Here is a 14,059-nt window from a genome sequence, read left to right on the forward strand (position 1 = left end):
AATCCATTGAACAAACAGATGAATTTTATTAGCATAAAAACAGTAGGGAAAATATAAGAAGAAGCAAGTAGAATTTAAAATTCTTTTGATCACAAATTATTTTAAATACCACTCATTTTATATAGAGATATTTGACATATTTATTTTTTATTGAAGTTAATTGATTTACCATATTGTATTAGTTTCAGATGTGCAGAATTTGGATTCATTATTTTTACAGATTGTGTATGTGTTAAGTCAATTCAGTTGTGTCTGACTTTTTGGGAGCCCATGGACTGTAACCCACAGGGTTCCTTTGTCCATGGAATTTATATGGAGATATATTAAAAAACAGAGACATTACTTTGCCAACAAAGGTCCGTCTAGTCAAGGCTATGGTTTTTCCAGTGGTCATGTATGGATGTGAGAGTTGGACTGTGAAGAAAGCTTAGTGCCGAAGAATTGATGCCTTTGAACTGTGGTGTTGGAGAAGACTCTTGAGAGTCCCTTGGACTGCAAGGAGATCCAACCAGTCCTTCCTAAAGGAGACCAGTCCTGGGTGTTCATTGGAAGGACTGATGCTAAAGCTGAAACTCCAATACTTTGGCCTCCTCATGTGAAGAGTTGACTCATTGGAAAAGACTCTGATGCTGGGAGGGATTGGGGGCAGGAGGAGAAGGGGACGACAGAGGATGAGGTGGCTAGATGGCATCACCAACTCGATGGACATGAGTTTGAGTGAACTCCGGGAGTTTGTGATGGACAGGAAGGCCTGACATGTTGCAATTCATGGGGTCGCAAGGAATCAGACACGACTGAGCGACTGAACTGAACTGATATGTATATTTTTGCTTATTTAAAATTTATTTTAAAAATTTTATTTTTATTTTTTTATCTTTTATTGAAGTATAGTTGCCATTGTTGTTTTTTAGTCACTAAGTCATGTCCTGCTCTCTTGTGACCCCATGGACTGTAGCCCCCAGGCTCCTATGTCTGTGGGATTTCCCACGCAAGAACACTGGAGTGGGTTGTCATTTCCTTCTTCAGGGGGTCTTCCTGACCCCGGGATTGAACTCTCATCTCTTATGACTCCCGCATCAGCAGGTGGTTTCTTTACCAATGAGTTGCCAGGGAAGCCCATAATTGCTGTACAATATTATGTATTGACGTGTTTATTCAAATACTCTCAAGCAGATTCCCCCAAAACTGACTACCATCTGTGATAATATTTAAGAGTAGTAAACATTTCAGTGTCTGGAGTAAAATATATTGTCTCCTCTTGTCATCCTCAAGTAAAGGATAGAAAACATCTTCTAACCAGATCTACAACCCCTCCTCTAATGTTCAATTAAGAAATTTTATTGGAGAAACTAGTTTAAGGTTTAACATCACATGGTGGGTGTATTATAATAATTATGGTACTCTATCTTAAATTTAAGAGCCACAATCACATTGAATTTATATGTCTACATGAAGTTATGGAATCACCATTGTCTTACAGCTTTTCTGTGTGTATAATAAACTGTCTTTTTCAAATTGATTTTATAGGTCAAGTAACTAATACAAACACTAATTTTTTTAAAAAAGGAAAAATATTCACCCTCTAGATAACCAATAATGTATTTGAATTCAATTCTAAAATAAATAGCAGGAGTTACTCAGTTTTCCTTCATCTTTCCCATGTATCCATGTTATTAAACTTTGGTTTTCCCATTAAAAAATAAAATAAAGAACAAATTTTGAAGGGATGGGTGTGTCAGAGAAGATTAGTTTAAACAAAAGAAGAAATATACTTTAGTCTTTCTAGAAATATAATTTCAGAATTATTTTTAAACCTACTCAGAAATAATCTGTCCACTCTGACAAATGCTACCTGGGATTAGAGCATTCACTCGTGTTCATTTATCATGGAATTATTGAAACACTGTTTAAATCATATGTTATCTAACCTTGGAGATGTATTTTGGAGAGTAATGTCCATGATGGATAGTCAGTAACAACAAATCTGATGTCATTCAGCAATTCTGTCTGTTGATTCTCTAAGCCCCTACCTTCTTGAATAATAGAGAATCACCAAGGTTCTATAAATGGAGTCAAAAAGCAGCCCAGAATCCACCAATATTTATGTTTTTTGGTAATATTAGTTTCCAGTTTGCATAGATTCATTGATTAGTTGCTAAATAAGAGAGTGTGTCAGCCCTTCCTTTTTTAAACTCCCTAGGAATCCCGTGGTGGGTGGGGTGGGGGTATGGATGAGGTGCTTACATGATGATACCATCTGTCTACTGCACCAGTGGCTCCTGGGCCACTTTCCCTTGGACTCCATGTTGGATATTCCTCTGAGGTCTCTCAGCTCCTATGTCACAGCCAGGCCCATGCAGGCATCATCCTGCACTCAACACTGCTATTGCTCTTGCTTTTCGGGGTATAATCTGTTTAGTCGTGCTGAGCACCAAAGAATTGATGCTTTTGAATTGTGATGCTGGGGAAAACTTAAGAGTCCCTTGGACAGCATGGAAATCAAACTAGTCAATCCTAAAGGAAGTCAACTCCGAATATTCATTGGAAGGACTGATTCTGAAGCTGAAGCTCCAATACTTTGGCCATCTGATGAGAAGAGCCAACTCATTGGAAAAGACTCTGATGCTGGGAAAGATTGAGGGCAGGAGAAGTGAACGACAGAGGACGAGATGGTTGGTTGGCATCACTGACTCGATAGACATGAGCTTGAGCAAACTCTGGGAGATAGTGGAGGACAGAGGACCCTGGTCCATGGGGGCCCCAAAGTGGTGCTGCAGTCCATGGATATTGGACTCATGTTGGACACAGAGTCAGACATGAACAACATTAGTGGCTGAACAACAACATATGTGATAGACAGGATGATTCTAATCCCCTTCAAAAATGTCCACAGTCTAATCCTGCAGAAACTATCAATATGTTATATTAAACAGCAAAAAGGAATTTAATCCACAGATTGAATTAAGGTCACTTGAGCTTAAAATAAGGCAAGTATTCTGGATTATCTAGGGGGGCCTAATGTAATCACAGGTATCTCTAGATGCAAGAGGTTGACAAAAGAGGAGGTCAGACTGATGCAAAGTCAGGAGGACTTGACCTACCACTGCAGGCTTTTGAAGGGGCCACCATCTGAAGAATGTGAGTGACCTGTAGAAGCTGGAAAAGGCAAGGTAACAAATACTCCACTAGAGGCTTCAGCAGGAGCACAGCCATGCTGACATCTTGATTTCGGTCCCAAGAAATTCATGTCAGATTTCTGAACTATAAAATCATAAGTTTATGTTGTTGTAAGCCACAGAGTATGTGTTAATTTGTTATGGCCACTGAAATAATATAGTGCAGCACCTGCGGGATGGAGAGGTCCTGCCTGTCCACATCCTCGGGAAATGGGTTTCCCACACTTTCTTTGAGCACTCATGTGTCTGACTTTGAATTTTGATGACTCTGTCTCCACAGACTGAGGAATGTGTCTACGTTTCCCCGATCAGTGCCCTTTAGCAGGGAGGGATGGATCTCACTGAGAAATGCTTGGGCCTCTGGTGATAGTCTTTTTTTTTTTTTTACTTATTTATTATTTATTTATCTTTGGCTGCTCTCAGTCCCCATTGCTGCATGTATAGAGAGGGAGGGTTACTCCCTAGTTGCAGTGCGAGCAATGTATCATCGTGATGGTTTCTCTTGTTGGGGAACACAGGCTCTGGAGTGTGCAGGTTTTATTAGTGGTGACACTCAGGCTCAGTTGCCTTGTGGCACATGGAATCTTCCTGGACAAGGGATTGAACCAGTGTTCCCTGCACTAGCAGGCGGATTCTTAACCATTGGACAACCAGGAATTTCCCCCAGGTGACATTCTAATTTTATTTTTTTAATATACAGATATTCTGGATTGGTTTGCTGAGTGTTGAGTGGGGAGTTGGTAATTAGCTACCTCACTTGTACCTGGAACAACTGCTCCCCTTTCACAAGTGGCCACAGTGAGAGGCCCAGCCCTGCCTGCCTGATTTGACATGGTACGTTTTCCTTTAGGGACCCCATTGTCTCCTAGTGAAGCCTGGCTCCTCACCCTCACCTTCAACCCTTTACTAGGTATGGTGGTGGTGGATTAGTTGCTAAGTCATGTCCTACTCTTGGGACCCCATGGACTGTAGCCTGTCAGGCTCCTGTGTCCATGGGATTCTTCACATATATCCAACACCAATGGTGAGCAGGTTCCATGCACTTTGCTATGATGTTTTGGAGCTCCAGGGAAATCAGACATGTAACCAAAGCACTGTTTCTGTGAATACCACATGTTCTATGATGGATAAGAAGTTCCCTGAGCATTCTAAACCAAAGAAAGAGGAGGATATGCTTGAGAACTGCTCCATTTGCTGTCCTGATTCAGCTCTAGTCCAGTCCAGTTCAGTTTAGTCGCTCAGTCGTGTCCGACTCTTTGCAACCCCATGAACTGCAGCACGCCAGGCCTCCCTGTCCATCACCAACTCCCAGAGTTTACCGAAACTCATGTGCATCAAGTCAGTGATGCCATCCAGCCATCTCATTCTCAGTCGCCCCCTTCTCCTCCTGCCCCCAATCCCTCCCAGCATCAGAGTCTTTTCCAATGAGTCAACTCTTTGCATGAGGTGGCCAAAGTATTGGAGTTTCAGCCTCAGCATCAGTCCAATTCAGCTCCAGTACAGCCAATATGTCCTGTGATAGGAAATTAAATATCAGATTTAATCTGTCCTCAAGGAGCTTAGGTACCCATTGGAGAGATAATAGACAATGTGATCTTTCTGGCAGGGACTGTTATGTAGCTGGATCTGTTTTGATTGGCTAAGGTCATATTGGCTTGGCCACTTGATTTGCCATATTAGCTGTTATGTATTCCAGATGTGGGAGAACATTGATATTTACCTCAACTGGTTGGACAGCATGACAGAGTCAATGGACATGAGTGTGAGCAAACTCCAGGAGATAGTGAAGCACACACAGGAAAGCCTGGTGTGTTGTAGTCCATGGGGTGGAAAAGAGTCGGACATGACTTAGCAACTGAACAACATCTTCAATTTGGAAATGGAAGCTTGTTGTGGGAGAAGAATCAAAATCTTGAAGATTTAATAAGAATTACTAAGCAGTAGAAAGAAAATTCTAGGGCATGGGGGAAGGTCAAGACTCCAACAGTCCTTGCTGTGTGTGGGAGTATGAAGTAGTCCAAATGGCTATAGTGGGAGCCAAGTAAGTGCCTGTGGTGGCCAGAGGACTCTGGATAATTGGTCTCTAAAGTAGCTTGATTGTAAATTTCTTTGAATGGCTGATTAATGTAACAATTTGCTTAAGAAAATTTTTGTGTGAAAGGAGTGTCTCTAGTTACTTTTTCTTCTTCAGAGTTTGCTCATTTTGGTGCACCATGAAACAAATAGTCCCTATGACTTGAAGAATTATTGATTTGTAAAATGACTTTTTAATTTGCTTTAAAAATTTTGAATTAGTTTGCTGTTGCTGTTCAGTTGCTAAGTCATGTTGGACTCTCTGCAACTCCATGGACTGCAGCATGCCAGGCTTCCCTGTCCTTTACCATCTCCCAGAGCTTGCTCACACGCATGTCCATTGAGTCAGTGATGCCATCCATCCATCTCATCCTCTGTCATCCCCTTCTCTTCCTGTCTTCAATCATTCCCAGCATCAGGATCTTAGCTATTTATTTCTTCCTTGGGCTATTTTTAATAGTTGAAAGCACAACCTAAATATCCATCAGCAGCAGGAATTATAATGACTATTTAGAAGCGTGGTTGGTCTATGTGCAAATCCAGTCTCAAGACATAGCTGACAATATGGTCTTGAACTTGAACTTGGCATCTCTAAGTTCCTATTTTCACATTTATAAAATGATATTCATCATATATACCACACAGAATTATTGAGGATTAAAGCAGACAATTAAAACTAAAACTTGTTACAGTGCCCAGCACACAGTAAAGTCTCACTTGTTAGAAGGTAGCTTCTTTCATCATTAGCTTCTTCCGTTACTTTTTCCTTATTAAAAAAAAAGTAATGAATTAGTACTGCAGAAAAGAATAGGATAAATACAAAGGATACAATAATCCCACACATTCAAAGATAACTGCAGGAACTATCTTGCTGAATATTTTCCAAGTCCTTTTTATGATTTCTATGTATTCTTATTTATTTTTTGTAAAATGAAATCATACCGTGTATCCACTATATTATAACCTACTGTAGTTAATTTAAGCAAAACACCATTTGTTGGACATTTATGCTATTCAAAATTTTTGCTCTATGGCTGTGCAAAACAGGAAAATGAATTATAAATTTAAAAAGTACTGCTGCTGCTGCTGCTGCTAAGTCGCTTCAGTCGTGTCCGACTCTGTGCGACCCCATAGACCGCAGCCCACCAGGTTTCCCCATCCCTGGGATTCTCCAGGCAAGAACACTGGAGTGGGTTGCCATTTTCTTCTCCAATGCATGAAAGTGAAAAGTGAAAGTGAAGTCGCTCAGTCGTGTCCAACTCTAGCGACCCCATGGACTGCAGCCCACCAGGCTTCTCCGTCCATGGGATTCTCCAGGCAAAAGTACTGGACATTCTAAAATTAAACACAAATACTTTAATATACACAAAGAGCAATAAAACAATGCACAATTGGCCAATGCCTTAAACAAAGCACTTGGTCATCAGTTAAACTTCATTTTCATGTGGATCTGCTTTCCTTCCATTAAAATGTTCTTAAATATTTTCTTTAATGTTCTGGCTAAGTCATATGCTAGTGCTGTGCTCAGTTGTGTACAGTCCAACCCCTTGGACTGTAGCTTGCTAGGCTCCTTTGTTCATGGGATTTTTCACGCAAGAATACTGGAGTGAGTTGCCATTTCCTACTGCAGGGAATCTTCCTGACCTGGGGGTCAAACGCACATCTCCTGTATCTCCTGTATTGCAGGCAGATTCTTTACCTGCTGAGCCGTGGGTGAAGCCTATATGCTATTAGGGAAAACGTAAAACTTTGGCAGGAGGTGAGAGCATGAAGGGCTTGTAGGCCATGTTAAAGAACCTGACCATGGAGGATATAGAACCTATGGAGAGTTTTAAAGCAGGAGCTAAGGAAGGCCCATCCTAGTTTTAGCCCATGCAAAACTGAGACCTGAAAAGAGTTACTCAGGTATCAAAGTCACCTTCAGATGAGGGGAAGGGCTATGCATTAAACCAAAAATTCTAGTTGGTTGCCTTAAATCCTTTCTGAACATGGTCAAGTAAGATATAACCAAATATTAACCAGCGCAAATGTGTCATGCATCTTTCGTGCCCTGTTGGAACTTACAGAAATTCCATTTTTTGTTGTAAGATGTTCCACTCATAAACTCTGAATACCTGTTGCCCACATTAGTATTCTAAAGATGAAGGAAAAAAATAAATGAGCTGTTACTCTATTTAAAACCTGGACTGACTGCAAAAGGAAATGGTTAATGCCTCCTGGCTTCAAGGAAGCACTTTATCTCAGTGACAAGTCGAAGAGTTACTGTCTGAAACAGACACTTTCTCAGGCTGGATCCTGCTTCTATATCCATTGTGTCTGAAGCAGAGAAACCGTGCAGAGTATTTCAGGCTTGCTTAGCGGTCTTGTAAATTTTCTTTTTATTCCATCCCTGAAGTCTACCTATTCAAAAAAAATGTGTCCAGGATCTTTTAAAAATATGCCTCTCTGGTGCCATGTCTGATTGACCGACATTTGGGCAATTGTCCAATTGTCCATAAGTAAGAAAATTGTCAGTAATCGGTGCTGTGAATACACACGCCTACCTGATTCATCCACGGGGCTCAGCTTGGTACCAGTGCTTTTGTTTTACATTCATTAAAATTCCTATCAGGACACAAAATGCTGAACATCACCCAAAACAAAACCAAACAAAACCAACCAACCAAAAAAAAAAAAAAGAAAAGAAAAAAGCTTAGGCACAGATACAGCAATGTTGGTTGATGGAGAAACAAAACAAACCATTTATATGTTCTTCTTTAGCTCATTAGTAATTTTTCTCTAATTTGAATTTTTATAGCAGTTAAAAACCCCCAAATATTAGTTGTTGGCTTATTCAATTTTCTTTTTCTCATGAAGGTAAACTGAAAAGGAGAAAGAAAAAAAAATTTATGGGAAATATTCAACCTTTCACATATCCTCTAAATGTTTAGTATACTGAAGTAAACATCCTGTCTTTCATTTTAACTCATATTTTTGTCATTATACCTTCTAAGAACATAATTTTGCTGTATGTAAGTCTAAGAAGCATAGGGGTTAAAATAAGTATTTTATTTATATAAATAAAAAAGCTTCTACCAACTGTATGTCATACAAACATGCAAATAGTTTGGTTCTTATTTTTTTTAAATACAAATATAAGTTAACTTTAATTTTAGGAAAGGCAATTATATCCTAAGGGAAAGTCATAAACTCTTTCAGGACAGATCTGTAATTTGATATACACTATTAGGTTTTTATTTCACTAAATTTATTTATTTTTAAGTGAAGGATAATTGCTTTGCAACTCGGTTTTATTTTATTCTTTAAATACATACACACCCACTGGTTTTACATTTTTGTATAATAGGGAGTAAAGACAGAATAAAAGGTCATGTGTCAGGCATTTTTAAAAATTAATTACTTATTTGTGGCTGTGCTGGGTCTTTGTTGTTGAGCGGGCTTTTCTCTAGTTGTAGTGTTAGGACTTCTCATCGCAGTGGCTTCTCTTGTGGAGCACAGGGCTCTAGGCATGCGAGTTTTAGTAGTTGGTGGCACTTGGGCTCAGTAGTTATGGTTGCAGCTCTCAGATACTAGAGTGCAGCCCTAACAGGGGTAGTGCACAGGCTCAGTTGCTTTGGGACATGTGGGATCTTCTGCATCAGGGATCAAACCCGTGACTTCTGCATTGGCAGGCGATTCTTTACCACTGAGCCACAACTGGAAACATGTGTCCCAGATCCAACTATGGAATTACCATGGAATCTTCGACACTACCTCAATTCAGATTTGAGGCAAAAGGAAGTGAAGATTCATCTTGTTTAGGTTTCCTGTATTTAAGATCTCTATTAGGAGCTGACAAATATAAACCCTATGGACACAGAATTTGATGCCTGCAAGTAGAATGTTGGCTATAACAAAACCTAAAATGCAGGTGCTGATGCCTCAGACAATGGAAGCTGAAAAGTTAAATACTCTTATTATATTATGGCAAAATATTTGATGAAATGATTACTATGTTATCTTAGAAAGCAGACCACTTGTTGTGACTCTAGCATTAGGGGAAATCATAGGAAAAATTCAAGATGTTGTCTTATGTTTGTTACTTCTTGCTGCTTTAGCAGAGTCTACAAAGAAGGTAAATTCAGTTGAGAGCTCATTGATATGGTAACAAACTACATCCTCAAGTTGCTCAAGAGTGAGTTAATACTAACTACAGATACAAGCTGCTTACTCTGTGCCAGGTACCATTGTAATGTTTTATATGCCTTAAGTAACTTAATCTTCAAACACAATGAAGCAGATACTGTTTTTAGCCCCGTTTTGCAGATGAGGACCAACGAGATTAAGTAACTTGCTAGTTACACATCTGATAAGTAAGGGACTGGCTTTGAACTAGGTGATTTGGGTCCCAAGTCCATATTCCTAACAGTCAGTAGTTTGGACCTTTTGAGACTGAAAAAGCTAACTGCTTTTGTATCTCAGAATGGAGCAGTTTTAGGTAAAGGGACGGAGTTAGCAAAAGATAAGATGGTGCCTCGGAGTCTTCCCTAAGCACCTGTGGTTAATTGTTCTCTGCCAGACGATTGGAGCCAGGTCAGAAAATCAGATGAAGAGTCTTGTCTCCCACCCTAGCTCTTTGCTTTAGATGGCTTTGAGAAAACCAGGCTGAAACATGAAAGAAGGGGGCAGACAGCCCAGAGGCAACAAGTAAAAGACCTGTGTTTCGTCAGTTTTAAAAACTCTGACTCTACAAGATTTTTATCTATCATTATAAACACACAGAACTGACCAGAAGCAGATACACTGGAAGTCCACTAGATTTTTGAGGACCTTATATTACCAGAAAAATCCAAATCATGTTCAATCCCAAAATAGTTGGGATTAAATGAAGCCATTTCCTTAGCCTCCAAACCATTATCAGTGAGGAGCAGGCTAACGAAAGCCATGCAGAAAAGGGCACTTCCTCCAGAGTCCACCTCAGAGAAGCCACAGAGAATAGTGTTCAGGGAAGTCCACTCAGAGGCGTTTTAAGACAGGGTGAACTGGAAACTTACTCTGCTTAACCAAAGGAATCGTTGTTATTTCTTCCCAGCTAGGTGTAGTAACGTCTGAGAGGGTTCTGTTTCCCATTCTCCATCTTCTAGATGGAAGTTTTTAATGTGGTTGCCTTGTTTTTGGAGCACTGAGGGGTACTTTTGTTGGGAGCAGATAACTGGACTGTGTGGAGTCATGTATGTATCTGTCAGAAACGAGATAACTGCTCATCAACTCAGATATCCCAGGCTTGATGGACTTTGGAACTCTCTCCCCTGGGGAGAGTCTGAGCAGGAAGAGCTTGGGGAAAGAAAGGTGTATATGAATGTCTAGGTGCCCAAAATGGCAGGTGATAACTGATAGTTTTTGTCCCATGATTTCTCTTCTGCCCTACTACGTAAAACTAGAGATCATAGTCAATTGGAATGAGACTTTAATTCCCAGCCTGACTTGAAGATAACTGACATGTTGTTGGTGAAATGTGAGAGGACATGATGCCTGCGATTTTTGAAACATATTCAAGGGAGTGGGTGTATCCCTTCTCCCCTTCATCAGTCCTGTCTCTTGAAACAGAGGTAAAATGGCTAGCAAGCCATTTTGGTAGGCTGGATGATGCCCCTCCCTTCCTGTTTCCAAAAGAGACCCGCATTCTAGTCCCTAGAACCTGTGAATGTCTCCTAATATAGTAAACAAAATTCTGTGTTTGTGATTAAAGATCACAATCGTATTGAATTATCCACATGGGCCCTAAATGCAATCACACATGCATCCTTATGAGGAAGTTTGAGGGAAATCCACCACAGAAAAAGAGAAGACCATGTGACCATAGAGACAGAGATGGAATGATGTGGCTGCAAGCCAAGAAATGACCAGGCTGCCAGGAGCTAAAAGAAGCAAGGAATGGATGGTCCCCAAGATGCCTTCAGAGAAAGTACAGCCCTCCTGGTTTGGGCTCAGATTCCAGACATCTGGTCTCCAGCCTTGTGAGAGAGTAAATTTCTGTTGCTTTAAGCCATAAATGTGTGGTTCCTTGTTACAGCAGCCCCAGGAAATGAATTCATCCACTTGAGACCTGGAAAGTGAGAACAAGATCACTGCAAAGATGGAATAGAAGCTTGGGGGGACTAAGTTCCCAAATAACTGTGGAGCCACCAAAACAGCCCTGAGCTTTCTCATCCCATTTTTACAGATGAAGTAAAAAAAAAAAATCTGTCTTCTTTCAATTACAATAATTTGGAGTTTCTGTTACAATTAGCCAAACCTAAAAAACAACCAGGAATTATGTTATTCAACCCTTACTAAGGGTTATTTAACCAAGTCAAAATATAACTATCATAAATAAGTATGGATGTCTCTCTACTCTAGGAATAAAATTCAGCATCACTTTTTTCATATAGTAATAGGAGATAGGTAAGGAGCTTTTTATCTAAGCTTTAAGTGAAGTGAAGTGAAGTCGCTCAGTCATGTCTGACTTTTTGTGACCCCATGGACTGTAGCCTCCCAGGCTCCTCCGTCCATGGGGTTTTCCAGGCAAGAATACTGGAGTGTTGCCATTTCCTTCTCCAGGAGATGTTCCCAACCCAGGGATTGAACCCAGGTCTCCGGCTTTGTAGGCAGATGCTTTACTGTCTGAGCCACCAGGGAAGCCTTGGTACCACTAATTTCCATGACTGGACTTGAGATAATGTGGAAATGATTATTTTTAGTACAAAGGCTTTATAAGTCAGAGAAATGGTCTCAGAGGTATTAGGATAGGTATGATTCTATGCTTCTTGGAAAACAGGAATCTTAGAGGTTCTTAGACTCATTGAAACATGGTAGAAAATAAATCAGTCTTTGACCAGAATTTTCCGGTTGACTGCAGATGTTCTATCAACTGTACATCCTGTTTTGTTTTGTTTTGTTTTGTTTTTTACAATAAACTTGGCTTCCATTTTGGGAGAAGGCAATGGCATCCCACTCCAGTACTGTTGCCCGGAAAATCCCATGGATGGAGGAGCCTGGTAGGCTGCAGTCCATGGGGTCACTAAGAGTCAGACACGACTGAGCAACTTCACTTTCACTTTCCACTTTCATGCATTGGAGAAGGAAATGGCAACCCACGCCAGTGTTCTTGCCTGGAGAATCCCATGGACAGAGAAGCCTGGTAGGCTGAAGTCCATGGGGTCGCACAGAGTCGGACACGACTGAAGCGACTTAGCAGCAGCAGCTTCCATTTCAGAGCCAAGTTATGGAGCAAGATATGTAACCTCAATAACCTCAGTTTTCTTGTAAGTAAAAATGGGATGATATTGCAGGGTTGCAGTAACTGTTTAATGATATTAGGCTATTGAACAGTGCCTACCACAGTGTAAGAGTTAAATAATGGGAAACTAACATTGGCCATTAAGGATGAGATAGGCCTATTAAGAAACCAAGAAAAGGACTGATAGAGATCTTAAGACAACTAACAGAAGGTAGTTTGGAAGGTCAAGTTGAATCTGTACAGTGATCCATTCCTCCCAAAAGTTTGTTTCATACAAAATTTCAGTTGGTGTGAAGCTTTTTCCATATAACTGTTCAGGCAGCATGAGAACATTCTTTCTATATGATGTGAACCATGGGACAGTTCTTTTCCTTTAATTCAAGTGTAGTTGATTTATGATATTGTGTTAGTTTCAGGTATACAACAAAGTTATTTGGTTATACATACATATGTATATAGCTATATTTTTTCCCAATTCTTTTCTATTATAGGCTATTCTAAGGTATTGAATATTGTTCCCTGTGCTATAAGTGGGTCCTTGTTGTTTATCTATCTTACTCATATTAGTGTGTCTGTTAATCCCCTACTCTCAATTTATCTCACCTGCTTCCCCTTTGGTGACCATCAGTTCAGTTTAGTTCCATCGCTCAGTCATATCTGACTCTTTTCGACCCCCATGAACTGCAGCATGCCAGGCTTCCCTGTCTATCATCAATCCTGGAGCTTGCTCAAACTCAAGTCCATCAAGTTAGTGATGCCATCCAACTATCTCATCCTCTGTCATCCGCTTCTCCTCCTGCCTTCAATCTTTTCCAGCATCAGGGTCTTTTCTAGTGAGTTAGTTCTTTGCATCAGGTGGCCAAAGTATTGGAGTTGCAGCTTCAGAATCAGTCCTTCCAATGAATATTCAGGACTGATTTCCTTTAGGATAGACTGGTTGGATCTCCTTGCAGTCCAAGGGACTCTCAAGAGCCTTCTCCAACACCACAGTTCAAAAGCATCAATTCTTCGGTGCTCAGATTTCCTGATAGTTCAACTCTCACATCCATACGTGACTACTGGAAAAACCACAGCTTTGACTAGATGGAACTTTGTTGGCAAAGAAATGTTTCTGCTTTTTAATATGCTGTCTATGTTTGTCATAGCTTTTCTTCCAAGGAGCAAGCACCTTTTAACTTCATGGCTGAGTCACCATCTGCAGTGATTTTGGAGCCCAAGAAAATAAAGTCTCTCACTGTTTCCATTGTTTCCTGTCTGTTTGCCATGAAGTGATGGGACCGGATACCATGATCTTAGTTTTCTGAATGTTGAGTTGTAAGTCAAATTTTTCTCTCTCCTCTTTCACTTTCATCAAGAGGCTCTTTAGTTCTTCACTTTCTGCCATAAGGCTGGTGTCATCTACGTATCTGAGGTTATTGATATTTCTCCTGGCAATCTTGATTCTAGCTTGTGCTTCATGCAGCCCAGCATTTCACATGATATATTCTGCATGTGAGTTAAATAAGTAGAGTGACTATATACAGCCTTGACATACTCCTTTCCCAATTTGGAA

At 40.3% G+C, this 14,059-nt stretch overlaps 1 long non-coding RNA gene across 1 annotated transcript in view; it reads left to right on the plus strand.

Annotated features, from left to right (window-relative positions):
* The window catches only part of LOC147361792 (uncharacterized), a 263,465-nt gene that overhangs the window by 183,466 nt on the left and 65,940 nt on the right, over nt 1-14,059 (plus strand). The gene's annotated exons all lie outside the window — the stretch shown is intronic.

This window comes from Bos grunniens, chromosome 12 (assembly GCF_055505025.1).
Source record: "Bos grunniens cultivar Pamir isolate PY7600 chromosome 12, Bosgru_T2T1.0, whole genome shotgun sequence".
In the NCBI taxonomy this organism is placed as follows: domain Eukaryota; kingdom Metazoa; phylum Chordata; class Mammalia; order Artiodactyla; family Bovidae; genus Bos; species Bos grunniens.